Consider the following 12,645-nt stretch of genomic DNA (forward strand, 5'->3'; position numbering starts at 1 on the left):
GAAATATCCAAGTAATATACTTATTTGAATGTGTATATTATTCTCTCTCAGCCAGTTCTGATAAGAATTAGGTTCACTCATTCCTCCTTATCTCCTCCCTCTTCTCTACTGTAAAAGCTTTTTAGGTATCCCTTCATGTTTAGCTCACACCTGTACCCTCTATCTATACATACTTTATCAAACTACCCTAATAATGAAAAAGTTCTTCTGAGTCACAAAGAACATCTTCCCATGTAGGAATTAAACAGTTTAACCTTTCTAAATCTCTTCTGATTTGACTTTACTGTTTATCTTCTTATGCTTCTTTTGAGTTTAATATTTGAAAGTCAGATTTTCTATTCAGCTCTGGTCTTTTCATCACAAGTGCTTGAAAGTCCTCTGTTTCATGAATTCCACCATTTTCCCTGACAGATTATACTCAGTTTTTCTGGATTGGTGATTCTTAATTATGTTCCTACTTTCTTTGCCTTCTGGACTATCATAGTCCCAGCCCTTTGATTCTTCAATGTAAAAGCTACTAAATTTTGTGTTATCCTCAGTAGGATTCCATGATATTTAAGGTGTTTCTTTCTGGCTGCTTGCAGTATTTTCTCTTCAATTTTGGAGCTCTAGAATTTGAGTTCATTTTGGGATCTCTTTCAGGAGATAAACATTAGTAGTTTCTTTGAATTTTTATTTTCCCTTCTGATTCTAGAATATCAGGGCAGTTTTTCTTGATAAATCTTGAAAAATGATGTCTAGGTTATTTGGGGGGGGGGGGAGGTTGGGTTTGTTTGTTTGTTTTTGGATCATGGCTTTCAAATAGTCTTAATAATTTTTAAATTGTCTCTCCTGAATTCTCTTTTCCAAATCATTTGTTTTTCCAGGAAAATATTTAACGTCTTTAATTTTTTGCATGCTTTTGGTTTTATTTTTTTGTTCTTGATAGCTCTTAAAGTCATTAATTTCCATGTGCTCAATTCTAATTTTCAAAAAATTATTTTCCTCAATGAGCTTTTGTACTTCCTTTTCTGTTTGTCCAATTATACTTTCTATAAGGAGGATTTTTTTTTTTAATTTAATTTTTGTGCCTCTCCATTTGATCAGTTCTGCTTTTTAAGTCATTCTTCTCATTAGTTTTTTTGTATCTCCTTTAATATTTGGCCATATTTATTTTTTTAAGATGTTATTTTCTCCAGTATTTTTTTCTCTCTCCTTTACAGAGCTGTTGACTCATTTTTCATGATTTTCTTGCATCCCTCATTTCTTTTCCCAAATTTTCCTTTCCCACTCTTACTTGGATTTTTTTTTTCTTTTTGCTGAGGGAATTGGGGTTAAGTGACTTGCCCAGGGACACGCAGCTAGGAAATGTTAAGTGTCTGAGGTCAAATTTGAACTCAGGACTTCAGCCCTGGTGCTCTATCCACTGCACCACCTAGCTACTCGTCTTTAACTTGGATTTTCAAAAAAAGTTTTTCTTGGAGACTATAGATATGTCTGTTAGAGCTCCTCCTTGTTCTGAGACTTCCACTCAGGACTTTGTGTGTCAAATCTATGTGTGGGCAAAGCAACCTTGTTCCACCTCAGTGCTAGCAAAAAAGACACCTGTAATTACTTCTGACCCATTGTTTTATGCCCTTAGCTTCTATGGACAGAATTCTGGAAATAGCTGCTACTGATTCAGTGTCTCCAAGATCTGCTCCTGGTTTGCTGGGGTCAAGCATAACCTGTGTTACATTGTGCTCTATTCTCAACCTATGTAACATACTTTTCCTGCTGACCTAAGTTTTTCTTGGTTCTATGGGCTGAGATGTTTGTAATCCTCATGGCCAGTACTGGACTTTCATCCTCGTTCAACAGACTTTTTGCTACTGACCTACATTTTCTTGGTCTGGAAAATTGTTTTACTCCATCTTTTTGTGGGTTCTGTCGCCCTAGAATTTGTTTATTTCAGTGAATTTGGAGAGGTTTGGGGAAGAACTCAGTCAAGTCTCTGCTTTTACTCCACCATCTTGGTTCCTTAATAAATAACTGCTGATTGATTTTTGCAAGCCCCTGCCTCTCCTTACCCTCAGTTAAATGAAGAAATTCCAAGGGTTGCTATAAATTTGTAGGTTCTACTTTTTCCTCTGTTAAAAAATTTATGTATTTAATTTATTAATTTAATTTGTTATGTATTTAAGATTAAAATAGGAATAGAAAAAACCATAGCCATGAACACAGCAGAACATAGGAGAGAATTCAGAATGTAAAGCCGTAAATTTTCTTTTCAAGAAAGCATATATAATAAATGCTAAACATAGTGCACAGAGCTGTCTTTTCTTTGCTGCTTTGTAGGTTTTCTTTTATTCTGTTGTGCACTTTTTACTTTATTCTTTTTTTTCTCTATGGTCTTCCTTCTCCCTCCCCCAGAAGGCTACAGTTAAGCGCAAATATATTTTTATACACACACACATACACATGTGTATATATATCTATTATACATATTATACACATTCAGATATATCTATGTAAAACCATTCTGTGCTTGTTTGTCCTCTTTCTCTAAAGGTGGATGTTATGGGTCAGAACTTGAAACAAGGTGCTAAATCAGTGGAATTGATAGAGACAATAGTTATCTAATTTAGAATGGTTCAGTATGATTGATTTAATCCTACAAGGAGATGTTATGGGCCAGAATTGAAACAAGGTACTAAGTGGAATTGAGGAGACATTGGTTAAATCTAGTTTAGCATTGATTTAATCCTACAACAAATGGTGGTTTCCTACTGATATAATGATTGGTATATACTCAGTGTGGGGCATATAAGCAAGAAGCTCTCAGGGCCAAAAGGACAAGCACATTAGAAACTCTGGGAGCCTCAGCCAGGATTCAGTCTGACAGATTCAGAAGCCAGAGAAGGCAGGAAGGAGCTTAAGCTCTCAGGACCAAGGAGAGAGGAAGGCCTCCAGAAAACTAGCCGAGTCCCAAGTGAAGGAGACAAGGCTTTGAAAGAGACAATAAAGGATTTGGACTTTAACTCCTGGCTACATTTGTGGTGATTACTGAGCGAAGGCTGCTCCCAGAGAACCCCAAGAAAATCCCTACAAGAGAAGATTACATTTTAGAGAAGAATATTATAGGTGGATAACATTTTCCTTCATATGTCCGAATATTTTCATATTTTCCGGAAACCACTCATTGATCATTTCCTATACCAATATTCCAACCTTATACCATTTAGTTATTTTTAAATTGTCTAAACCAATATTGAGTAATATGGCTGACATTACCCTGCCTTTTTTTTTTTTTTTTTTTTTTTTTTTTTTTTTTTTAATAATAAATTCTACTCCTCATCTTAATTGTTGTTTGTGTGGATCTTTATTTCCTATCCATCCTGACTCTTCTGCTTTCCTTCTACTCACTACCTTGTTTCTTATTATTTAACCTATCCTCCCTCCAAGGATCCCTTCCTTTATCCTCTTTCCCCCATCTTATCCTTCTTTATTCCATTCCCATTAATCTGCACACCCTTCTATATTTCCACTTTATGCTTCCCTTATCTTCTTTATATTTTAGAAGACTTTTACTCCCTTCTAAATGTGTATACTTTATCTTTAATCCAGATCTGATGTGATATGGGTTCCCTCTAAAAATCCTTCTCTCATCCTCTATCTATCCTATCCCCTTAGCCTCTTAACTCTTTTTGAATTTTGAAGACTTTTCTACCCTTCCAGAATCTATTCCTGAGGAGAGTAGAATTTCAGAATTATCAACTCTCTTGCCCATCTAATTCCCATGTCAATTCTTCTCATATTTCATTTGTATTAGATAGTCACACTATCTTCCTATATGGTTTTGTGATTTATAATCATGTTATACTCAGTTCTATTCTAATCTTTATTTTAAACTACTCAATTACCAATGTTAATTTTTACATGGTTTACATTTCTGCATATTAAACTGTTTATCTTTATTGAGTTACTTGTAAATAGTCTTTGATATTTACATTTCCCTTGAATCTTGTATGTCAGATTTTCTATTAAGTTAAGGGATTTTTACAACAAAGTCCTGAAAGTCTGGCAATTCACTGAATTTCAGGGTTTTTTTTTTTTTTGTTTTTTGTTTTTTTTCCATTGCGGATTATGCTTAACTTTGTTGAGTATATTTTCAGTTACAACTCTAATTCTTTTGTTCTATTATTTATTTTTTTTTAAGCTATGATCAAAAAAAAGAATCTTAATACAATAATACAAGAAATAATTAAAGAAAATTGTCCTGGAGTGTTAGAACAAGAGGAGAAAGTAGAAATTGAACAAAGCTATTGATCATAACTAGAAAGAGATTCTATGAGGAATGTACAGGAATATCATAGCCAAATTGAAAATCCCCAGCTCAAGGAGAAAATATTACAAGCAACAAGAAAAAAACAATTTGATATAAAGTGTTCTCATGTTTTCTTTATCTCTTCTCCAGATTTGTTGCTTTTCATATGAAATGTTTCACATTCTATTTTTTAAGTTCTATGAATTCTTTTTGGACAGGTGACTATTTGCTGATACTCTTTAGGAGAGGCTTTTTTTGCTTCACCATCTTCAGAAGATGAACTCCAATTTGTTCTGTTCCCACAATAACTTTCTATGATTGGTTTCTATGCTCTTTCTCCTTTGCCTTTTCATTTTCTAAATAGGAGGTTGCTATAATTGCATTTAGTTTTGGACTGTGGAGGATGGTGCATATGGCATCATGTCTTTCTTCAGTTCTCCTCTGACCTGTCACTGAAACCAAGAACTCTGTCCTCCTATAAGTTCCCATAGCCAACAGCATCCTTGCCTCATAGCTTTTTGCATGTGATGGTTCCTTCTTACTCATGGCTGTATCTAGGCAGCACAGCTAGGACTGGTGACCTTTATCAACCTAAGATTCCCTCAGTTTTCCCCTCCTCAGATACCAGACTCCTCACATTCTCAGGGAGGTGAAAACTCCTGTACCTTAGGGCAGGCTATCTCCCAATTTGGCCACAGGACTTGCTGCTTGCTGGTATAGTGGAGCTTGCCTGAAGGTGTTTAATTTCATTGGAATCGAACCTCTGTCCTAGAATTTATCTTTGGATATCCTCTGGTTAAACCAAGAAGACCACTCTATCCTAATTCTTGTTTATTTTTTACTGCTGAACATTCATTCTGGGGAGTTATTTTGTCTTGTGTGAGAAATCTGGAATTTGCAGATTACTTCACCATCTTTCTTGGGAACTATGTATTACACCTGAGTATATAACAGTAAAGGGATATTTCTGCCATTTTCTTGATTCAGGTAATTCCCCAAGGGAATTATACAGGTTCATAGGTCTTTCTCTGAAAATTAAAATCTGTATCTTTGGGTATCCTTTCTCTGTCTCATTTCTCCATTTGGCCTTTTTGAGTTTGTTTTAGCCCCGTTTTAAAGGCCAAACTCAGGACTTAAATTAACTAAAGATTTTAATCATTGTCAGAAAAACTGTTATCTTTAAGGAAAAATGAATTCTGCCTTTAATTTGCCATAGTCTATGAATTCTATTACTGATTTCTTAGGTATTAATAGCATTGTTATATAGACATATTTGTATCATTTGAATTTCAGTATCTAAGTTAATAAAAATGCTGAATAATAATAAGTGATTTCTTTTGACTATTGCCTCTCCCAATCTGCTTTTCCCTTTCTCATCCCCTCCCTCTTCTTTGCCCTTTCCCCATCTACTTCTATCAGTGCCCGATTCCCTTTTTTTTCTCCTTTCCCCTCCTACTTCCATACAGAGTAAGCTGAATCTCTCTAGCCAAGTGAGTGTGTTGTTATTTGGTCTTTGAGCCAAATCTAATAAGAATAAGATTCAAATAATGCTCACTCGCTCCTTCTTTCACTATATTGTAAAAAAATTTTCATAACTTTTCATGTGATATAATTTTTTTAAAAAATTAACAGCTTTTTATTTACAAAATGTATGGATGGATAATTTCTCAACATTGACCCTTGCCAAAACCTTGTGTTCCAACTTTTCCCCTCCTTCCCCCCACCCTCTCCCCTAGATGGTAGATAGTCCAATACATGTTGTATATGTTAAATCCAGTGTGTGGGTGTGGGTGTGGGTGTGTTTATATAGTTATCTTGCTGCACAAGAAAAATTGGAATCTAGAAAGAAAGAAAAAAACCTGAGAAGGAAAACAAAAATGCAAGCAAACAACAGAAAGAGTGAAGATGCTATGTTGTGCGCCACACTCATTTCCCATAGTTCTCTCTCTGGTGTAGCTGCTTCTCTTCATTAAAGAACAATTTGAACTGGTTTGAATCATCTCATTGTCAAAGAGAGACCATGTGATATAATTTATACCATTCTGTCTCCCCTTTCAGCATAATCTTTTTATCACCCCTTAAAATTTTTTTATCACATCAAAATCAACTTAAATATCCCCTCCCCCCCAAAAAAACCCCATTAAGTTCTTTTTTCTAACTGCTATAATAGAGATTCGGTTCTTAAGAGTTACAGGTGTGTGTGGGGGTGGGGGGGTGGGACAGAATCAAGATGGTGGAGAGTAGACAGATCTTTATCTAAGCTTTTCCTGGTTTTGGAGTGCCAGAACTCACAAATATTTGGAGTGTAACATTTCCAGCAAAAGATATTTTGGAAGAACTTCAGAAAAGCTGTGTTTCAATTGAGCCTCCGAGGGGAGGTGGCCAAGGACAGGTATAGCACAGGGACAGGATCCAGGGTGGTGAGGAATCCCTGTTGGGGAATCTAACCAGGAGGCTCTTAAACAAAATTCAGCAGTGTTGGCTGCTCTATTTTGGTTACAAGCCATGGGATCAGCAGATTAGCTGTGAGGCATGCAATGCAAATAATCCAGAATAACATAGCACTTGGCCACACCCACCCAGCACATGAGGGAAGTCGGCAATATCAGCCCAGGGCAGTGTAAAGCCACCCTCTAGAAGAAGCTTAGGACAATCTCACTTTTGCCCTAAGATCAGACCTCAACCTTTTTAAAAAATTAGCAAAAAAGCAAAAAGAACTTTGACCATAGATAGCTTTTATGAAGAAAGAATAGACCTCAAAACTTGAGGATCCTAAAGGCAAATTCTCTGTAGATAAAGCCCCAAAGGGTGATATGAATTAGTCTCTCATCTCACATCTCTCTTGAAAGAATTCAAAAAGGATCTTAAAAGAGAGAAGAAAAAAAAGAGGGGGAGAAGGAAATAAGAACTTTGCAAGAGAATTTGGAAAAGGAAACAAATTATCTGAAGAAAACTCCTTAAAAAATAGATTTAGTGAAATGGAAAAAAAAAACTCCTTACAAAATAAATTTGATAAAATGGAAAAAGCATATAACTCCTTAATAGATTTGAAAAAAGATTAGAAATTTTGAAATTTGATTTGAAAAAGATAAATCTTGAAAAAGAAACTAATTTGTTGAAAAACAGATTTTGTGAAATAAAAAAAGAATCTGACAAACAAAACACCTCATTTAAAAGTTCATTTGGCCAAATGCAAAAGGAAATTTAAAAAAAAAAGCTAACTGAAGAAAATAATTTACTAAAAATTAGAATTGAAGAAATGGAAGTGAATGACTCAATGAGACTTCAAGAACCAGTCAAACGAAATAAAAAAAAATAGAAGAAAATATAAAATACCTCCTAGGAAAAACAGCTGACTTTGAAAAATAGATCTAAGAGAGACAATGTAAGGATTATTGGACTTCCTAAATACCGTGATGAAAAAAAGAGACTATCTTTCAGAAAATCATCAAGGAAAACTTCCCTAATGTCCTAGAACCAGAGAGTAAAATAGCATTAAAAGTATTCACCAATCACCTCCGAAAAGAGACCCTAAAATGAAAACTCCAAGGAACATCGTAGCTAAATTTTAGAATAATTAGATCAAGTAGAAAATATTACAAGCAGACAGAAGGAAATGATTCAAATATTGAAAAGTCACAATCAAGATTACCCAGGACCTAGCAGCTTCTACTTTAAAGGATCACAGGACCTAAAATTTGATGTTCCCAAAAGGCGAAGGAACTTGGGTTGTGCCCTAAAATGAACTATTCAGCAAAATTAAACATTATCTTTTGGGGGATAATTACGGGGGACATTCAACGAAATAGGTGAATTTCATTTATTTCTTATGAAAAGACCAGAGCTGAACAGAAAATTGGATCTTCAAGAGAAGCATAAAAAAGTAAAAAGGAAAGGAAAAAAAGCTTTCTTTTAAAAGTTAAAAAGCTTATATCCCTATATGGGAAGATGATATATTTTAACACTGGAGATCTGTATCTCTGTTATGGGTATATTTAGAGGGCACAGGTATAATTTGATTGTATTGTGATATAAAAAAGAAACTAGAGGAGAAAAAGGGATTCTACTGAAAGAAGAGTGAAATAGTGTTAAAATAGGGTAAATTACATCCCATGAAGAAGCAAAAAAGACCTATTACAATTGAGGGAAATGATGGGGGATGAGCATTGTATAAATCTTACTCTCATCAGACCTGGCTCAAAGAGAGAATATCAGACACATTTAGCTTCACAGAGAAGCTTGTTCTCACCCTTTAGGGAGATAGGAGGGGAAAGAAAAAGAAGAGCACTGTTTGAGACAGGTGTGGTCAGAAGCAAAATACTAGGGAGGGGGGAAAGCAAAGAGAAAAGTATAACTTGGGGAAAATAAGATGGTGGGAAATACAGTTAGATCATTGTAAATAGCAACAGCAAGATTATACGATGATCAATTTTGATGGACGTGGCTGTTTTCAACAATGAAATGATTCAGGCCAGTTCCTATGGTCTTACGATGAAGAGAGCCATCTACACCCAGAGAGTGGACTGTGCGAACTGAGTGTGGATCATAACATAGTATTTTCAACAGTTTAATCTTAAAATACCACGTTGTTATATTTTTCCTTTCCTGCTTTACCTTTTTATGCTTCTTTTCCATCTTGTATTTGAAAATCATATTTTCTCTTCAGCTCTAGTCTTTTAATTAAGAAAGTTTGAAGGCCCCCTGTTTCATTAAATGTCCCATCATTTCCCCCTGAAAGATAATGCTCAGTTTTGCTGGGTTGTTAATTCTTGGTTGTAATCCAAACTCTTTTGCCTTCTGAAATATCATATTCTAAGCCCACTAGTTCTTTAATGTAGAAGCTGCTAAATCCTGTGTAATCCTATGACTCTGATATTTTAATTGTTTCTTTCTGACTGCTTGTAATATTTAATCTTTCACTTATAGTTCTGAATTTTGGCTATAATATTCCATGAAGTTTTCATTTTGGGTTTTCTTTTAGTAAGTTCTTTGACCGTCTAGGCATTTTTCATTGATGATTTCTTGAAAGATACTATGTTCTTTTTTGATCATGGTTTTTTGGTAGTTCAGTAATTATTAAATTATCTGTCCTGAATCTTTTTTCTAGGTCAGTTGTTTTTCTTCTGTTTTTTATTTTGTTTTGTTTTGTTTTTGTTTTTTGTTTTTTATTCTTTTGACTTTGTTTGCTGACTCTTCATGTTTCATAGAGTCATTAGTTTCCACTTGGCCAATTCTAATTTTAAGAAATTATTTTTTTCAATTAGCTTTTGTATTTCCTTTTCCATTTGGCCAATTCTGCTTTTAAAGGAGCTGTTTTCTTCAGTAGGATGTCTGTCTTCCCCACCCCCACCCCATTTCCCATGGCCAGTTTTATTTTTTAGTAATTTTTTTTTTCAGTCAACTTGTGTGCATCTTTTCCCAAGCTGCTGACTCCTTTTTCATCATTCTCTTGCATTACTCTCATTTCTTTTTCCCGTTTTTCTTCTATTAATTACTTTATTTTTCAAAATTCTTTTTGAAGTCTTCCAAGAGAACTTTTTCGGTTTGAGCCTAATTCATATTCCCTGTTGAGGTTTTCCATGTAAACATTTCGACATTACTGTACTCCTCTGAGGATGTATTTTGCTCTTCCCTATTGCCATAGTAGTTTTTATGATCAGGGCTCATTTTAAAAACTGTGGGAGTGGAGTCAAAATGGCAGGAGATAGGTCTTTGTCTGGGTTATTCCTGGCTTCCCTCAGAATCAATACCAGATCAAGCCTCTGAACGGGTTTTGGAGTGACAGAACCCACACATATTTGGAGGGTAACAAATTTCCATTAGAAGATATTTTGGAAGAACTTGAGGAAAGTTCTGTCTCAGTTGAGCAGAGGAAGGTGAAGCCCAGCACAGGCACTCTGTAGGCAGCCTACAGTGGAGAGGCCTTTGCACACAATGAGAATCTAGTGTGAGACTTTTAGCCAAAATACAGCAACCTTGGCTACTCTGTCCTGGTTCAAAATCCAGTGGATCAGCAAACTTAACCAGGAGACATCCTACACAACTACAGAAGGCAAATAGCCCCTGAACCCCAGCACAACAAGCGGGACTTGGCCACATCCACCCAGTGCTGGAAGCAAGCTGGCAGCACCAGCTCTAGGGCAACATGAAGACCCTGTCACCCTGTAGAAGAAGCTTGGGACAGTTTTTCCTTTGCCCTAAGACTAGACCTCAACCTTGAAAAATGAACAAAAAAACCAAAAAGAGCTCTGGTCATAGATAGCTATTATAGAGATAGGGAAGGTCAGACCTCAAAACCTTACAACACAAAAGGTGGAAGACAAAATGTCTCCAGATGAATCCTCAAAAGTTGATATGAGTTGGCCTCTAACTCAAAAGGTTCTCTTGGAAGAATTCAAAAAGGATCTTAAAAGAGAAGAAAAATAAGGAAAGGAAATGAGAGCTTTTGGAAAAGGAAACACAGAAAAATTGCTTTAAAAAGGAAAAAAAAAACAATTGCTTGAAAAACAGAATTGGTGAAATAGAAAAAATACGGGGGGAAAATCCAATGAACAAAACAGTAAAATAAAACAAAAAAATAGAGACAGTCTAAGAAATACTGGACTATCTGAAAACTATAATGAGAAAAAGAGCCTACTCAAACATCATCAAGGAAAATTTCCCTGATGCCTTAGCACCAGAGGGTAAAATAGCTATTGAAATACCCTACTAATCACCATCTGAAAGTGATCCCAAAATGAAAATTCCACGGAATATTGTAGCTAAATTCCAGAATTATCAGATCAAGGAGAAAATACTGCAAGAAGTCAGAAAGAAACAATTGAAATACTAAGGAGTTATAATCAGGATTCCCTAGGACCTAGGAGCTTCTACTTTAAAGGATCTAAGAGCATGAAATGTGATATTCCAGAGGACAAAGGAGCTTGGATTACAGCCAGAAAATCAAATAACCAGCAAAACTAAGCCTTATTTTTAGAGGAAAAGATGGACATTCAGTGAAATAGAGGATTTTCAATTATTTTTGATGAAAAGAGTGGAGTTGAACAGAAAATTTGATCCTCAAATACAGAATTCAAGACAAGCATAAAAAGATATAAAAGGGAAAAAAATAAGCTATGTTTCTTAAAGGTTAAATTGTTTACATTCCACTTTGGGAAGGTGATATGTTTAACTCTTGAGAACGTATCTTTGATAGGGTATGCTTAGAGAGTATAGGTGTAATTTGACTTTATTGGTATGATATTATAAGGAGTGGAAAGGAGATTGTACTGGAAGAAGATGGAATCATATGGAATTTACCCCATTTTAATTCCCTTTTCCTCTTCTTCCAACACTATTACAATTAAGGGAAAAAAGAGAGGGGATTGAGTATTAATTATGTGAAGCTTATCTCAAAGAATTTGGCTTAAAGAGAGAATATCAGACATATTTAGTTTGATATAGAGAAACTTGTCTCAACCTATGGAGAAACAGGAGGAAAAAGGGGAAAGGAAAAGGGGAAGCTAAAGAATGGAAACAGAAGTAGAAAGGGAAAGAATAAGTAAGAAGGGGGTGGGACCATAAAAGGGGAGGGCTGTTTGAGGGATATGGTGGACAGAAGCAACATTGGTGCAGAGAGGAAAGGAGAAAGAAAAGAGAAAAGTATAACTTGGGAAAAGTAGAATAGTGGGAAATGCAAAGTTAGTAATTTTAATTGTGAATAAGTGGGATGGACTCTCTCATAAAATGGAATTGGAAAGCAGACTGGATTAAAAGTCAGATTCTACAATATGTTGTTTACAAGAAACACATTTAAAGCGGAGTGATATAGGTAAAGGTGTAAAAGATAAGATCAAAATGGGTCGATGATTTAGGAATAAAGAATGAGATCATAAATAATTTAGAGGAACATAGGATAGTTTACCTCTCAGACTTGTGGAGGAGGAAGGAATTTGTGACCAAAGAAGAACTAGAGATCATTATTGATCACAAAATAGAAAATTTTGATTACATCAAATTAAAAAGCCTTTGTACAAACAAAACTAATGCAAACAAAATTAGAAGGGAAGCAACAAACTGGGGAAACATTTTTACAGTTAAAGGTTCTGATCAAGGCCTTATTTCCAAAATATATAGACAATTGACTCTAATTTATAAAAAATCAAGTCATTCTCCAATTGATAAATGGTCAAAGGATATGAACAGGCAATTTTCAGATGATGAAATTGAAACTATTTCCACTCATATGTAAGAGTGTTCCAAATCACTATTGATCAGAGAAATGCAAATTAAGACAACTCTGAGATACCATTACACATCTGTCAGATTGGCTAAGATGACAGGAAAAAATAATGATGAATGTTGGAGGGGATGCGGGAAAA

General features: G+C 35.1%; 1 protein-coding gene across 4 annotated transcripts in view; it reads left to right on the top strand.

Annotated features, from left to right (window-relative positions):
- Positions 1-12,645, top strand: part of CEP57 (centrosomal protein 57) — a 70,832-nt gene that overhangs the window by 15,556 nt on the left and 42,631 nt on the right. The gene's annotated exons all lie outside the window — the stretch shown is intronic.

This window comes from Sarcophilus harrisii, chromosome 3, assembly GCF_902635505.1.
Source record: "Sarcophilus harrisii chromosome 3, mSarHar1.11, whole genome shotgun sequence".
Classification (NCBI taxonomy): domain Eukaryota; kingdom Metazoa; phylum Chordata; class Mammalia; order Dasyuromorphia; family Dasyuridae; genus Sarcophilus; species Sarcophilus harrisii.